Raw genomic sequence first — 17,239 nt, forward strand, 5'->3', positions numbered from 1 at the left:
TCTCTCACCCCTCTTCATCTGTCTCTCCCCCCACAACCCCTCACTCACTTTTCCACTCCTCTCCATCACACCACAATCCCTCTCCCTGCCACCCCTATTCCTATCCCTTTCTCTCCCCCTTCCCATCTCTCTCCCACCTCCCAACTCTCACCCTCTCCCTCTCTCACCCTCTCCCTCTCTCACCCTCTCCCTCTCTCACCCTCTCCCTCTCTCACCCTCTCCCTCTCTCACCCTCTCCCTCTCCCTCTCTCACCCTGTCTCTCCGCCCCCCACCCCTCACTAACTCTCTCTCCTCTCCCCTCATCCCCCCTCTCTCTCTCTCCCACCACTCACTCTCCCATCCCTATCCCTCTCTCCTCCTCTCCTCTCAACCACCTCCTCTCTCCCACCCTGATCCCTCTCTCTCACGCAATACCTCTCCCTCTTTCCCCCTGTTCCCCCACCCTCCCCCTCTGTTAAGGGGACTGTTAAGGACTGATGATTTACTTTTGAATTTGCCAGTTAGATGGTGTGGGTTTTTTCAATGCTCCCGCCTCGTTTTATACCGAACCCATGGTTAAAAAGAAAATGTTGTTTTTTGGGCGCGTTTTATTGCGCTTCCCTTCCCCTCCCCTCATGCCAACTTCCCTTCCCTCACACTGCCTTCCCTTCTCTTCCCCTTGCGCTGCCTTCCCTTTCCCTCACACTGCCTCCACTCCCCTTATGTTTGTCGCCCTCCCCTCTCGCTGCCCCCCCTCTCGCTTCCTTCCCCTCCCCCCTCATGCTGCCTTCCCCTCCCTTCCCCTCATACTGCCTTCCCTTCCATTCCCCCCACGCTATCCTCCTGCCAAACGCCCTCCACCACCATACACCTCATCGAGGAGAGGAACGGCTATCAAAGAATGAGCAAATTGGACAAATGAAAGCAGGTTTTTTTCAGCAGTCGGGACTGCTGCTCGGACAGATCATTGCAGGATAGCTGAGAGGTACGCATGCTCGCTCTCACCTGTCTCGCCTCGGTTTGAATCCCGACCCAACTATAAACTGTCATCTCTCCCTCCCTTCCATCCCTCCTCCCTCCTCTATCCTTCCCCATCCTCTTTCTCTCCACACCCCATAATACTCCTGTCAGCGAAGCGACGGGTTGTATTTTCTAGTATTTAATAAATGAATGTCATTTTCTCTGTGTTTATCTGTCTGTGTGTAACACCAACCACACCAAAACTACTGGGCGAATTGCCACCAAACTTGGTGAATGGACCAAGTTTGACGCCGTGGTGAACACGGGCTCCTCGGTTTCATCTGTCGTCATGGGGGGTTGGGAGGGAAGGTCGACGGAAATTCTCCACTAAAATGTGTATCGTGTAGCGCCTCCCGGTGGTGGTGGCAGAGGGTATCACAAGTCAGTTGTGGAGATAACATTTATTTTTGCACTGTGCACATCCCCAGAGTGGGAAACCTCAAAGCCAACCTCCAATAATTAATCAGGGAGGCAGAAGAAGAGGAGGGGTGGGAATCTGGAGGGAGGGGGGGTGTGGTTGGAGGAGGAAGTGGGAGGGGTGGTAGGAGGGAGGGAAAGGGGTGGGAGGAGGGGGACCTGGCATTGCCTGGCATCATCATCATCATCATCATCATCATAATCGTGTCAAAAGTAGAGAAAACCCTTCTCAATGATCGTGACCATCACTATTGGAGTTACAGCAATGTGAGCATTGTGTGTTCTGGTTTGGGAGAAAATTCCTTTCACGTACAATATCAGCTTCATGTTTGATGACTAAACGTCCTTGTCGTTAACTTTGCAGCTTCTACTTTGACGAAGGTGTGAGGATGTAGATGTGTCCTGCTCCTGAGTGATAGACAGGGTGCTCATGAGTTGGTGCCACTTGAACGTCAGTCGGGCCTTGTGACTTTGTGTTATGTGGTTGGGATAGTGGTTTAATGGATGATTGGAGAGATGGAGGGTTAAAGTGGTGTCGTGGAAGATTGAATCTTTTAATTTACTCTCGAATATTTTACCATTACTTTTTGTACTTTACTTTTTACTCTGCAAGACAAAATATTGTGAGATGCATCAGGCTGGCAGCATAGGTGAGAGGTATGCACACTCTCCTTTGAGCTGCCTAAAGTGTGTTTGAATCCCGACCGAGCTATAAACTGCCACGCTGGTGTTTCGCATGCAGGGTGATGCTCTTCATTGGAACGATGTTATGGGACATTTTCACAAAAGTGGGTCAGGTAACGGTAAAGAACAAGCTCAAAAATCAACTTTCTTTGATATTCTCGAAATAGTGCTTGAACCCCTTATAAGGCCGAGAAAAATGTTCAAACTAGAACGGGCACTCGGTAGAGCGCATACCTTCGCCGCCGCTACTTTTTTCCGGGCACATTTGAAAAACGTCATTTAAAAACGTCCATGACGTCACAACCATCAGTCCGATGGACGTCAAATTTGGTGTTCGACGTCATTGAGGGCAGTCCAACAAAATGGAATGATAAACACTGAAAAGAATCGAAAGTTTAAAAATGACGTCATCTTGTGACGTCATTTTGACGCACTTCCAATGACATCACTACCAATCGCGGACTACCATCCTGAAAGCTCTTATTTCACGGAACAATTTCACGGACTATTTTAACGTTGGTTTCATGTCAATAGCTCTATTAGATCTGAAGTTATGCCTACAAGTATATTTTGACCTTGAGTGTGACCTTGACCTTGACCATAGAGTTAATTTGCAAAACCTGTTCATAAATAAGCAGATATTTTGGTACTGATCATAATGCCTGGATTTGGGACAATTTCCTTTACAAATTACATATATATTTGAATATAAAATATCAGGACATTTTAGCCACAATTGAAAAACGTTATGTTCAAATGTCAATGACATCATAACGGTCAGTCCGAACGACGTCAAATTTGGTGTGTGACGTCCTTAAGGTAAGTCCTACAAAACGGTATGATCAAAACTGATGAGGTCGAAAATTGATAATTTACGTTATCTTGTGACGTCATTTTGACGCACTTCTGATGACGTCACGTCAAATCTGACACCACGTACCCGAAAGGTATTTCGTCATGGAACAATATGGCGTTGGTTGCATGTCAATAGCTGTCTTATGAAGGAAGTTTTGCTCAAAAGTTTGTTTTTGACCTTTTCATGACCTTGACCTTTGACCCGATCGCTCCCAAAATCTAATCAAATCGTCCTTGGATAATCACAAATCATCCCACCAATTTTCATGCAATTCGGTTTAATACTTTCTGAGTTATGCGAATAACAAACAAACACACATATTCACAAATAAATAAATACACAGCGACCAAAACATAACCTTTCGCAGAATGCGAAGGTAATGATGTCATCAACGCAGGATCACCATAAGGCCTCTTCACTGACTGGGCAATATATTGTTGTGGTTACCAGATTCGCAAACCACCATTCAGGTCCCTTAGGTGAGGTATCTCGGTAAGTGCATGTGTAGTTAGGCCCAAACCCGTTGTCTAGTGGGAATACATGTCATTTATACGTGCTGCGACTCTTCAGGATAGCCGTTTTTCTTTTACTATCTTTATTTTGGACCAATCGCCATCACCACAACCACAACATCAACCACCAACCACAACCACCGCTTCACCACAACCGCCACGACCTTTACCGTCACAACTCGCCACCATCGCATCACCGTCATCTCGCGCCACTCATGGGCACCGATGCTGGACTCATGCAGAGCGCACGTGGAACAGCGTGTACAAAATCACGGATTTTCTGCTTCAAAAACGGATCCAAAACGACACACGCCCACTTTTTGCCGTCCAATCGGTGAGCGAGGGGCGAATTGGCCCCGCCCCCAGGGCGATCGATATATGCAAATTTGTGGATCAAAAAGCCTTCACGCCCACTTTTTCTCGGGCCAATGGGGAGCGAGTTGAAAGGTCAAAGGGAGGGGGTCAAAGGCGAAGTTACGGGGGGATAAAAGGACGGTGTTCGTCAGTCAAAGGAGTCGTAAAAGTCGGAACGAGGGAGTCAGCAGAACGAGAACGGGGAGTCGCAAGAGAGAACGAGGGAGAGTCAGCAGAACGGAGGCGAAGGAGTCGGAACGAGGCGAAGGAGTCGGAACAGAGAGTCAAGACTTCGCGGGCGGTGGAGCTGCTCGTCGTGTGCGTTGAAGTCGGAACGGAGGGGACGAGCTGTGGAGAGGCGGCGACACCGGACGAGGGGGTGCTCGCGTCGTGCAAGGAGCTGCGCGCCCGAGGGAGGCCGGCAGCGCGACCTGGCCGAGGTGGAGACGCTCGTCGCACATAATAAAGATCCTCTATACCCCGAGCATCAGCAACCCCCTCCTGTTTCCCCCCGCGCTGAGATAGTGCGACCAAGGGGGCCCCGTTCCCACCCCCTGCCAGGCACTGTCCACGAGGCCCGCGGGTTGCGGGGCCATCGCCGCTCCGCGTCTCATCACCAGACGGGTAGGCCCGACCAGGTCTCGGCCCCAGGCCTACCTCATTCTTGAGGGTATTTCTTTTCCTTGGTTTTGGGTATGTGTTGTCGGCGCCGTCTGTGAAGTAGAATTGTATAAGTGTTGCCGTGTGCTCGGTAGTCGGAATTAGCTCTGCACTGTGTTTTCACTTTTATGTTTGCTTTTTGTGTAAATGGAATTGTGTTTTCTTTTTTGTGTGCATTTGGTGGAATTGTATTTGTGTGCTTCCCGTGTGTCGCGAATAAATGTGCTTTATTGTTGAACTGTTTCCCGCTTCGCTTCGTCTTTTTCCCCATTGAACCCCCATCTTGCTTCACGTAAAGGGTTGGTAGTGGGCTGAATACGCCCGATAATTAATCGAACCGTCGAGGTCGACGATAACACCGCTCGGTTATTCTGATAGTCGGAACGGGTCGCTTAAGTGGCCCGTGTCCGAAGTCGACCTGCGGCGAGGTGCGATCGCCCGGTCTACCCTCCGCGTGGGTACTTAGGTAGTTCGAATTTGGCGAGCAACCCTATCCCACGCGGGGGCTGATTGGCTCGATCGCGGTGAGACCGAAAGGTCCACCCGTGACTGGTTCCCGGCGTTAGTCCGAGAGGGTCACGACTGGATTGTCCGTCCGGTGGGCGACGTGCCGCGATTCGAGTTACGTGGCCGTCGCACGCCGGCGGGCGCGAAGACCGCAACAATATGCTTGATAAAAACTCTCGGACAGTCTTTTCCGTTACCTGACCCGCTTTTGTGAAAATGCCCCTTAAACCGGGTGTCCCGTCTGCTAGCACTATTTCCCAGGACGGCTTCGACATGATGATGATGATGATGATGATGATGATGATGATGATGATGATGATGATGAATAAAGTAACAACAGAGAAAAGTAGCCAGTACGCTATTATGACTGAGTATGTTTGCTTTTAACTTGACTTAGCTTAAACATTTCAGTGATTGTCGAGTGACAAACAAGTGGAAATTTTCAGTTGCCTTGGTTACAAGGTGTGTACATTTGAATTACTAGTACGTGCCCGTACGTGAGTGCCCGTTCGGGTGTTTCACTCATGGTGGTAAAAAAATGAAATTTGTTGAAAATTGTCAGAAGGGGTGTCACCTTGTTTCTTATGACCCATAAATATTTTAGGCAAATATTTGGTTTGATTCGTCAATATTTACTGGTCCCACAGTTGGACAAGATTCCACATTTCAAGTGAAACTTCGAAAAAAATCAAATGGAGGAGAAGACAAAAAATTGCAACGAACGTTTATTGAACTGAAAATTAACAAAAAAAATTATGAAAAACAAATGTAGAACAATTATGCAAGTAGAGCAGGGCAATCAAATCGTTGGGCTCAAGGAGCAGGAGGGAACTTAGCAGTCACTCCAGCCTTTGTTCTCTTGACGGTCTTGCGGTCATGATGAACAACTTTGAGGAGGAACTGCTTCTGCTGCTCATCTTCGGTTCGGGCTTGGAGCTTTTGTATCAGTGCCACTCCTCTCTCTGCTGCATCATTGGTGACCTGCAGGCCTCGGACGGTGGCTCGAGTTTGTGGATCTTGCAAAACATCTTCCACGTTATGGGTAGTGACCATCCTCCCAGCAAAGATCCCAATGGCCTCTAGTGTTCGCCGTGTTACCAATTTGGAAAGACCATCAGGGAGAGTGAAGTTCTTCTTTTCAAGTTTCTTGAGTGCTTTCGAGGTTGCTGGACGGCTTAGGTTCTTGACCATGGCTGCCCGGTCATTGGGAAACACTCGTTCGTCGAAGAAGGCTAGGGCCACTCCTTGCTCTGAGAGGTACCAGAGGTGCCTTTGGAGGGCCTTCTCTGCCGTTGACCAGAGTTCTCTATCCACAAACACCTGGAGAATCACCAAGAACTCCAGGTCATTCTTCGGTGCACAGTTTGGGACAGCTGCCTCATGCCAGAATCTGACGTAAATGAGACTGATGAAACGGGCCAGTCGTCGGACTCTGCGTTTTTCCGAACTCTTCAGCTCCAGTTGTTGCAAAAACAGGGCAATCTTCAGGATATAAATAGCCTTTGCCATCCATCTCGCCTGATGGAAGACTCCAGGGGCCCTAAATCGAGGCAGATCTCCGCTCCATCCTCCGAAGGTAGAGATAAGAAGAGAGAGCTGAAGGAGTTCTAAATAGTCCTCTCTTGGGTGGGCTGCATCATGGATGACTCTCCTGAGGAAGTCTATCATCTTCAGCCTTTGTGATTCGCTCCACTCATCCAGGGGTTGTTCGTCGCTGAGGGTACTGGCAGACGTCTTGTCCAAGACGTCCCATTTTCCTCGGAATCGTTTGAAGAGGGGAATGTCGGGACCTGGGGGAGAGCCGAAGAGGAGTTCATAGGTGTTCTTCAGTACCACCTCGTGAATGTGATGTCGGCATGCCAGCCAAAGAAGAAGTCTTCCAAGGGACTGTTCAATTATGGTGCAGGCTCCGCTAATCATGCCACTGTTGGACGCAGTCGTATCAAATGAGAGACTGATGATCTTGTCAGAAATCTGATACGTGTCCACCAGCCGAAGAACGGTATCTGCTATCGACATATGGGTATTGCTATCGACATATCGATATGCAATTATCGACATAGCTGACTAAGGAAACCTGCATGTTGTGTGCAATTGAATTCCAAATTCGTAACAATATTTAAAAGTTCATGATAGACGCTCTCAAAAGGCACCATACATGTGCTCAGTATTTAAGGAGATCCGGATCTTGTCTATGCAAGAGCTGAGGCCAAGAGATTAAGGTTTTGTCTTCACAAAAAGAAAAACAAGAAGATGAACAACGCCGAGCTCTCTATGAGCAGCGTTCGCTACGCGAGACGCTGCTAAAAACGTCAACATACCATTCAAAAGTGTTTGACCTGTTAACACGGTCCCATTTCGCTAAGATTTTGCATGAAGCACTTTTTATAGGAAAGGTTCAAAGGCAAACCTGTGCTGATAAAATTATTGCAATTCAGAAAAAAATGAAACACCCTAGTGCCCGTACGTGCAAAAAAAAAAAAAAAAAAAAAAAATTCAAACCGTGTGCCAGAAACAACAACCACACAAGCCGTTCCTTCGCTCCCGCGTGCCCGTACATGCAAACCCCCCAAAAAACAAAAAACTTTCAAACAAACACACAGGCCGTTCCTTCACTCTCGTAAACGACAACTGGATTGGGGCATTGTGTTTATCTATAAATGTGCATAAGAAATCGAGAAATTATTAGAATACAGTAAGTCATCACTATCTGGAAGTGGTGCGTGCCTGTATGGAATGTTCACATGCATTCCATGAATTATCGCTTTCATTAAAGGAACAACTGCTGTGATACTTACACACACAGAGTTAATTAAAATCAAAATTAAAATCAAGTTTACCTCACTGTCTTTGCTTGCCGTGACATTCGCTGCCATTGACCATTGCCACTCCTACGCCATGGTAACGAAGTGGCACCCTTTCCCCATCGTAACCGGCACGGCCTGTGACGTCATTGTTGGCCGGCCGCGCATCGGCCTACGCAGCAACTTGTCTTGTCATTGGTTTGGTAAATAAATGGCCGGAGCAACGTGTCTTGTCATTGGTTGGTAAATAAATGGCTATAACTTGGGAGGCACTTGTCCGATTAATATCAAACCTTGAAAAGGCACATCCTCAGGTCCCCAGAAATATACCTGGCAAGTTTCAATTAGATCGGACCAGTGGCTGTCGAGAAACAGGGGTCACAGACACACACACACACTGCTGGAATTATAGATTGATGCAAGCATAGATATTGAAACAAGGATTATTATTATTTTATATGCCACCTGTGGCTGCTGGTTGCTGTGAGCGCAGCTGTGCCGCTGATGCAGTGCCTCCCGTTACCAGTAAGTTGGTGCTCATTTTTCCAACCTCGGTAGGATGACAGGCTGAGTCAACCCACCTGGTGTTATTTCACGAGTTGATATTGCGACAGGGGGCTCGAACTCAAGAACCCTAAGATTTTAAGGCAGCCACCTTAACCGTAAAGTCAACACCAAGCTTGAAATAAGGATAAATCGTGCAGTGATGATCAGGCTGATGAGAACACAGGCTTCAGCTCACTCCAGCCCCCCTCCCCCCCCTTACAAAGAGGGACATTCAGCACGGATTTGTGTTCCGAATATCCTCATTGCGGGACACCATTGATTCCTCGCTTAACAAACACGATGATTATGAGATGTGGTTTTCTGCAATCAGTGGAAAGAAGGTCAGAATTGAATGTCGTCACCATAAGAGTTAAACAGCAGAGTGAGCATTGCCAGCGGTCCTCTGGATGAAGGGACACATTTCGCTCAGAGTGTGCACGCCTCACCGAAGCCTTTCAATATTTCATTTGCCTTCACCGTCATCGAGTGCAGAGGGAGCGCACAAAAAGCTTTTCATTTCGACCATACTCTCACTCCGAACACACCAAGCTGCTGTCTTGTCTCCTTAGGGACATGTAAATGGACCATGAAAGCAATGCGTGGATTCAGTGATCAAATGGAGAGATGGTAAATGGGGTAAAAGACTAAAATGGTAAATTTGGAAATTGTGATGGTTGCTAGGGACGCTTTGGTTCCCTAGCAACAACCGAAAAACGAGAGAGAGAGAGGGATAGAGAGAGAGTGATAGAGAGAGAGAGTGATAGAGAGAGAGAGAGGGATAGAGAGAGAGAGAGAGAGGGATAGAGAGAGAGGGATAGAGAGAGAGGGATAGAGAGAGAGGGATAGAGAGGGATGGATAGAGAGAGAGGGATGGATAGAGATGGATAGAGAGGGATAGAGAGAGAGAGAGAGAGAGAGAGAGAGAGAGAGAGAGAGAGAGAGAGAGAGAGAGAGAGAGAGAGAGAGAGAGATAGAGATAGAGATAGAGATAGAGATAGAGATAGAGAGAGAGAGGTTGAGAGAGAGAGATAGAGATAGAGATAGAGATAGAGATAGAGATAGAGATAGAGAGGTTGAGAGATAGAGATAGAGATAGAGAGGTTGAGAGAGAGAGATAGAGATAGAGAGGTTGAGAGAGAGAGATAGAGATAGAGATAGAGATAGAGATAGAGATAGAGATAGAGATAGAGATAGAGATAGAGATAGATATATACATGTATATATATAGATATATATATATATATAGATATATATATATATATATATATAGATATATATATATATATAGATATATATATATATATATATATAGATATATATATATATATAGATATATATATATATATATAGATATATATATATATATATAGATATATATATATATATATATATATATATATATATATATATATATATATATATATATATATATATATATATATATATATATATATATATATATATATATATGACATCGAGAGGGATTCGGCGAAAATCGAAGTAAATTGGGAGAGTTGGAGATCATTGGAATCATTCGAGTACTTTAATATTATATCGATAGGGTTGAAGAAGGAAATATTTTGAATGTTTGTGTTGTCTCATGCGGGGTGTGTTCAGTTACCAAGTTGCTAGCTTGTGTTTGCCAAGCCGGCTGTTCCTTAAAAAACTTTTCGTTCTGGGTGCTTGCTTGAGTGCTTCAGCCACTTGGCGGGATGCGTACGTAATAAATGCACAGCTCCAAAGGAGGATTCCTCACTTTTTTTAGATCCTCTTGGAGGATCTCGAAGTCTTACTCACGTTGTTGTTCTTCATCTTCTTCTTGTGGACTTTTTTGTTTCACAGCCTACAGTTTTCATCGAAACTTCCTGAAACTTGGCATGTATATGTAAAAACACCCTGCGCAGACACTAACCATCTCCGATTTTGAAAATTCCTCCGAGAAAAAAAGTTATCTCCGCTCATGGAAATTGCCCCAAAAATTATCTCCGAAACTAGGCAAGCTTTTTGAATTCTGTTTGCAGGAATTGAACAGGGCATTAGCAGAGATGAATTACCGCACATATGATACATCACTATGACGTCATTGCTTTTTTTTGACATTTTTTGTTTCACAACCCAGAGTTTTCATCGGATCTTCGTGAAACTTGCCATGTATATGCAGAAAGCCCACGCGCAGGCAGTGACCATCTTCGATTTTGGAAATTCTTCCGAGAAAAAAGTTGACGACAGAATATCTCCGCTAATGGAAATCGCCTATACCATTATCTCCGAAACTAGGCAAAAGCTGTTTGAATTTTGTTTGCGGGAATCAAGCCGGGCATTAGCACAGATAATTTATCGCAAACCTGATGCATTACAATGACGTCATATTCGTTTTTATGACGTTATCATTAAGAGGACGAGGATCTTAGCTCATTTGAGCTTGTTTGGAACTACAGGTGGATTTGTTGTGCAAATACGAGTTTAGTTTAGTTAAGTGTAATAAACCCAACATCCAATATTGGATGGCTATCCGCTTGTGATGCAGCCTGGGGTGTGTTCAGTTACCAAGCTGCTTGCTAGTGCTTGCCAAGTCAGCTGTTCCTTATCAACGGTTTCCAATGGAGTGCTTGCTTGAGTGCTTTTGCCACTTTGTGAGTGCTCAACATGAAACTTCCCCTGTTCACCTCCGTCAATAATTATTGTTTACATTGCTGGGACATTATGTTTAAGGATCTGCATAATCTTTATTGGAATCTGTATCATAAATATAATTGCAATAATAATATTAATGAGAAGGGCACTTTTCGACGTCACACCTTCGACCGACATGCCTCCGCACACATTATTACATCATTATCCATACTTGTTTGTATCAAGTTTGATTAAAATTCCTTAAGTTGTGAAGTATCACATATTACTTGACTTGACGTCTGACCTGTTTTTTGTTTTTGTATACATTGTCGAGGCTCGTATGAGAGTGAACACACAACGCACAGCAAATGCCTTGAAACTAAAAAAAATGGGGGCATGAGACAAGAGGGGTGGGAGAGGGAAGGACAAAACATTGGGGAACACAGACATCAGGAGATCTGTGGAAGGGAGAGGGATGGGGCGGGGAACACGGGGGAAACAAGATGGACATTACAGGGACTTTTAGGAAGGAAAGCAGGGAAGTTGAAGGAGGTGGGTTTGGGGTGGATTAACCGGGGTAAAAAGATCATGGTTTTGGATGGGGAATGATAAGAGATGGTGGTGAACAGCTGTTTTGAAGGCCTGGAGGGAATAGTGGGATTGACGAGAGTGTGGTAGTTTATTCCAAAGGCGGGGAAAAAGAGGAATGAGAAAGTGAAGGTGAGCAGTGATTCATGATTTTGGTAGTTTTACTATAAGGGGGTTATTGGCGGACCTTGAGCACCCTGCAGAAATATCGCAGACAGAGCAGGGGGGCGGGGGGGGGGAGGGCGAGACTGGAGAGGAGACGTTAGAAGACAGAAAGATCACCGACAAGCCTACGGTGAGAGAGTGAGAGGCCCAAAGACTCAGTGAGATACCAATGTGAGATAATGTGAGATACCTCATCACGTGAGATAACAATGATCCGAAATGCCTTTACTTGGTTTCCACAGCGTGAAGGCAAGAAAGGTGAGAGACAGGAACACCAGCCCAGAGGGGAGAGCAGTGCTCCATCAGGCTACGGACAAAAGCTTTGTATGTGGCCAGCAGCTTAGGCAGGCTGAGGAAGGACTTTGCACGACGGATGATGCCCAGTCGGTCACTGACTTTGGAGGCCAGGTTGGAAATGTGGCTTTCCCAGGAAAGATCATGGCAGATAGTGAGACCCAGAAGCTTGAATGAAAGGACTTCTTCAAGAGGATAGTTGAGAAAGTGGATGGGGGGGGGTTCTAAACGGTCCTTTCGAAGAGACATAGTGAGAGTGTGAGATTTGTCCGGATTGAAAGACATGTTCAAAGTGTTGGACCAGTTTGTGATTTCATCCAGATATGCAGAGAGCGAAGAAGCTGCGGCTTGCTGGTCTGAGGGATGACTGATGGTACGACAGAGATTGAGTCATCAGCAAAATGATAAAGAGGATTTTCCAGAGTCGGAGAGATCATTGATGAAAACCAGAAAAAGAACAGGGCCCAGAACGCTACCTTGAGGAACTCCAGCCTGGACAGGAAGAGGGGATGAGAAAACTCCACGTTTGCTGCGACAGGAGATGAAGTCTGTGAGCCATTAGTGGAGATGGCCTTGAATACCATGGGAAGAATGTTTTATTTGGTGAGCAGGGCAGGGTGCCAGACCATGTCAAAAGCACGCGATATGTTTCGGGATATGGCTCTGATTTCATGTCTGGCATTGAGTACTTGCATCCATTGTTGGGAGAGCAGAAGTAGTATATCCAGGGGAGAGTGACTTGATCTGAAACCAAATTAATGATCGGAAATCAAGCCATTGGAGAAGAGGAAGGATTTAATGTCTGAAGCGATGATGGATTCCATAACCTTGCTGATGATTGGGAGAAGGGGCTGATTGGGCTGTAATTGCAGGGATCTGTTTTTGCACCTTTTTATGCAGGGTGGTAATGTTTGCTGATTTCCGAGCAGATGGCAGATGACCTTGAGCAAATGAGAGGGTGAATAGAACAGAGAGAGTGTGAGCAACAGCAGAGGAGCAGGTTTTTAGGACACGTGGGCTGATGCCGTCTGGACCGGTTGCAGGTTTGACAGCAAGCTCTCCACTTTGTCAAAAGAAAAGAACACAGAGTCCAGGGACAGTTGGATGTGACTGGGTAAGATGGGTACAGAAAGCGATGGGTTTCGTGCACAAGATTTAGATGCAAACACCGAGTTTCGGCATTCAGCCTTTTCACGTGCAGTATCAGCAGTGCGGTCATTTGAGGTAAAGGAGGGGATGGAGCGGGCGCATACACAAGAAACAGATTTGATTAGACGCCACCAGGATTTGGAGGAGGGAGAGAAGTTTGAAAGTTCAGACTTGAGTTTAGAAAGACGTTGTTTTCTGGCTCTCCTGAGGGTAGAACACACTTGTTCTGAGCTTTATGGAAGGAACTGAGATTACCCTCAGCTGGGTTTGCTTTCCATGAGGCAAAGGCAAGTTTTTTCAGGACAACTGCCTCGTCACAAGCTTCAGTGAACCAAGGGCGGGAGGAAGGGTAGGACAACTGAAGATAAGAGGGGATAAATCTGTGCATGAGAGAGAGCAAGTTTCTTTGAAAGAATTCCCAGGCCGAGGTTATGTTGGAAAAGTAGCGATGGGAGACCAGTCTAGAAGTTTGATGGCTGCTTGGAGACCCTGGCAGTCAGCCTGAGTGAAATGCCAGACTCGACGACACTGAAGTGGTTCACTAATAAACGCCAGAGAGATGTTTACTTTGACCTCTTGATGATAAAATATATTCTGTTCATCTTTGCCTCATTATACATACTTGTACCAAGTTTGACTTGGATCCCTTCAGCTGCTCATAAGTTATTGCAGTAACGAAAACCTATCATTGACGGATGGACAACCTGAAAACATAATGCCTCCAGCGACTTCGTCAGCGGTGGCAAGAATAATCAGAGCGAGAATTGCTTTGCAATACATTTCCGCTACTATACCAGTCCCAATGCAATGAATGTTCAGGAGATAAAAAAATTGTTTCTGTTTATCGCATGCTCGAGCCGATACTGGAACCAAAATGAAGAAGAAGAAACCCTGTTTTGTTAATTTCTAGGCTTTGCCTGTTTCACATTAAGAATAACCTGATGTATATGCATGAGGCAAAAACATGCATACGGCGTGTGTGTGCGTGTGTGTGTGTGTGTGTGTGTGTGTGTGTGTGTGTGTGTGTGTGTGTGTGTGTGTGTGTGTGTGTGTGTGTGTGTGTGTGCATATATTTTTTTTTAATTGAAAGAAGAAGAAGGTGCTACTAACCAAAAGTAAAAAAACTAGATTGACTCCACTAATTTGAGCTAAAAAGCAAGAGCAGACCCGGTCTCAGGAAACGTTTCACCAGCTTCACAGCCAGCTTCATCAAGCACAGGTCATTATGCCTGATGAAGTCAGCTGCGAAGCCGGCGAAACGTTGCCCGAGACCGGGTCTGCTCTGGCTTTTTTGCTCAAATTAGCGGTCGATCTAGTTTTTTTTTACATTCGGTAGAAAGTGCCTTCTTCTTTAAAAATGTGTAATCCCATCTGCCCCAGACATTGTGGTTATATACCTGGGGTCATTCCAATTGCACTGGGCCATGGACTAATACCCAGGCATAAGGCTTGAGGCCTGCCGATCTATGCTGGTGCTTGATTTTATTGGGGTGAAGTCAGGTGAGCTGCCCAGCCAATGGGTGTAAAGCAGTGTGGTGGAGTCAGGGCAGCTGAACACTGACCCATGTATCATATGTGATTATTTTCTAACTCTGAAAAGGGAATAACTCTGTGAAAAATGGACGAAATGCCCCGAAACTCGAACTTATTCTGTAACTTGTCAGAATAAAGCCATGTGCCAAGTTTCAGTTGAATATGTTAAATTGTATGGGAAAAAAAGTTGGAAAAACCACAGGTTGGATAGACAGACAGAGAGCAAACTGATATTCCCCTCCTTTGAAACCAGAAAGGGACTAATAACAAGAACACAAACCCTCATCAAGAGTTGTCCCAACCACTCCTTAAAAATAGATGTGTATATTTGCATTTATAATACCGGTAACAAATTAAATAAACATATTGGTAGTGGAGATGTAAGGTGCATTTAAATAAATAATAATTCAAAGTTACATGTTGGTAATGGTCGGAGATGATAATGTGTATGTAAATGACGCTGAGAGGATGGCCTAGTCTCGAGAGGCACGCACACTCACCTTTAAGCTGCATAGCCTGGGTTTGAATCACGACCCAACTATAAATTCTTATCTTGGTGTTTCACAGGCAGGGTGCTTCATCATTGCGTGTGCCATCCCGTCTTCCAACACTTGTTTGTAGATGTAAAAGATCCCACGGAGTCCTTCACGGAAAGTAGGCGAGCTATCGCTGGCACCACGGCCAAATTTCAAATTCCTCCCATAACCAGCGTCACAGCCATGCAGAGTGTTCTACCTGCAAACGAACGAACAAGATTTATATTTCCAAGTGAATAACTCATTGTACCCTCCTTGCCCCTTTCCTTTTGATTTGCTTTCACACAAGGTATCTCACCTGACATTTATATTTCTGCACAACGATGAACACAAAACGGTGGAGGCAACCATTCACTACACAATTTATCTTTTCCTCATTTACAATTGGAATCCAGATTGGAAAAGCTGGCTGCGATCCCTTTTGTGATGTGGAAAGCCATAGGCCACCAAATTTGATCGATCAGAGTTGGTATTAAGAACAAAACAGTAATTATTATCAGCAAATTGTATAAGGATTATACGGCAGTAAAATCAATGTACACTAAAGGGCGACATCAAACGACATGTTGTGAAGGTAGTGTGACACATTGGGAGCATTTGTGGTGAATTAGACATGAAATATAGATGTTAACATGCCCGTGCTGTCTCACCAACCTTCCCACATACCTTTTAACCCCCTCTCCTCCATCCCCCCCCCCCAGATCTCCTCCACGCAAGCTTTCAATGTGATTGCCCTGGGGAGATCCTTCGCTGCTGCAAATGTTCTCTCATTTATTTTCACTCTTTTAACCCTCTTTCCGCCATACCAAGTTCATATCAATAGGAATTTAATATTATCAGAAGTAAATAGAATGTCAGTGGAAAAGAACCAAGGGTCAAGCAGTTAATGATATCACAGCTTGCAAGCTGGGAAGATGATACATGCTTGACTTACACAGGTGTGAGCGATGTGGAAAATGATGCTTGCACAAAGGTAATTGGTAACCAAGCACTCACAGGTTTTGGATATCCTCAAAGGTAATTGGTAACTAAAAGTTCATAGGTTTTGGATATCCTGAGAGGTAATTGGTAACTAAATGCTCATGGGTTTTGGATATCCTGAGAGGTAATTGGTAACTAAAAGTTCATAGGTTTTGGATATCCTGAGAGGTAATTGGTTACTAAAGGCTCATGGGTTTTGGATATCCTGAGAGGTAATTGGTAACTAAAAGTTCATAGGTTTTGGATATCCTGAGAGGTAATTGGTTACTAAAGGCTCATGGGTTTTGGATATCCTGAGAGGTAATTGGTAACTAAACGCTCATGGGTTTTGGATATCCTGAGAGGTAATTGGTAACTAAATGCTCATGGGTTTTGGATATCCTGAGAGGTAATTGGTAACTAAAAGCTCATGGGTTTTGGATATCCTGAGAGGTAATTGGTAACTAAACGCTCATGGGTTTTGGATATCCTGAGAGGTAATTGGTAACTAAACGCTCCTGGGTTTTGGATATCCTGAAAGGTAAATGGTAACTAAACGCTCATGGGTTTTGGATATCATGAGAGTAAATTGGTAACCAAGCGTGCATGGGTTTTTGATATCCAGAGACTTAATTGTTAATCAAGTGCTCATGGGTTTTGGATATCCTGAGAGGTAATTGATAACTAAACACTCATGGGTTTTGGATATCATGAGAGTAAATTGGTAACCAAGCGTGCATGGGTTTTTGATATCCAGAGACTTAATTGTTAATCAAGTGCTCCTGGGTTTTGGATATCCTGAAAGGTAAATGGTAACTAAACGCTCATGGGTTTTGGATATCATGAGAGTAAATTGGTAACCAAGCGTGCATGGGTTTTTGATATCCAGAGACTTAATTGTTAATCAAGTGCTCATGGGTTTTGGATATCCTGAGAGGTAATTGGTAACTAAACACTCCTGGGTTTTGGATATCATGAGAGTAAATTGGTAACCAAGCGTGCATGGGTTTTTGATATCCAGAGACTTAATTGTTAATCAAGTGCTCATGGGTTTTGGATAT

The 17,239-nt window shown here is 45.0% G+C and overlaps 1 long non-coding RNA gene across 2 annotated transcripts in view; it reads right to left on the reverse strand.

Moving 5' to 3' along the window:
- The window catches only part of LOC147022006 (uncharacterized), a 62,954-nt gene that overhangs the window by 43,306 nt on the left and 2,409 nt on the right, over positions 1-17,239 (reverse strand). For both annotated transcript variants that reach the window (XR_015061038.1, XR_015061037.1), the window contains exon 2: positions 15,183-15,417. This is a non-coding gene — a long non-coding RNA (uncharacterized LOC147022006). The remainder of the gene's footprint in view (positions 1-15,182; positions 15,418-17,239) is intronic.

Source organism: Eptatretus burgeri, chromosome 8 (genome assembly GCF_056783735.1).
Source record: "Eptatretus burgeri isolate ZD-2024b chromosome 8, Ebu_testis_v1, whole genome shotgun sequence".
Classification (NCBI taxonomy): domain Eukaryota; kingdom Metazoa; phylum Chordata; class Myxini; order Myxiniformes; family Myxinidae; genus Eptatretus; species Eptatretus burgeri.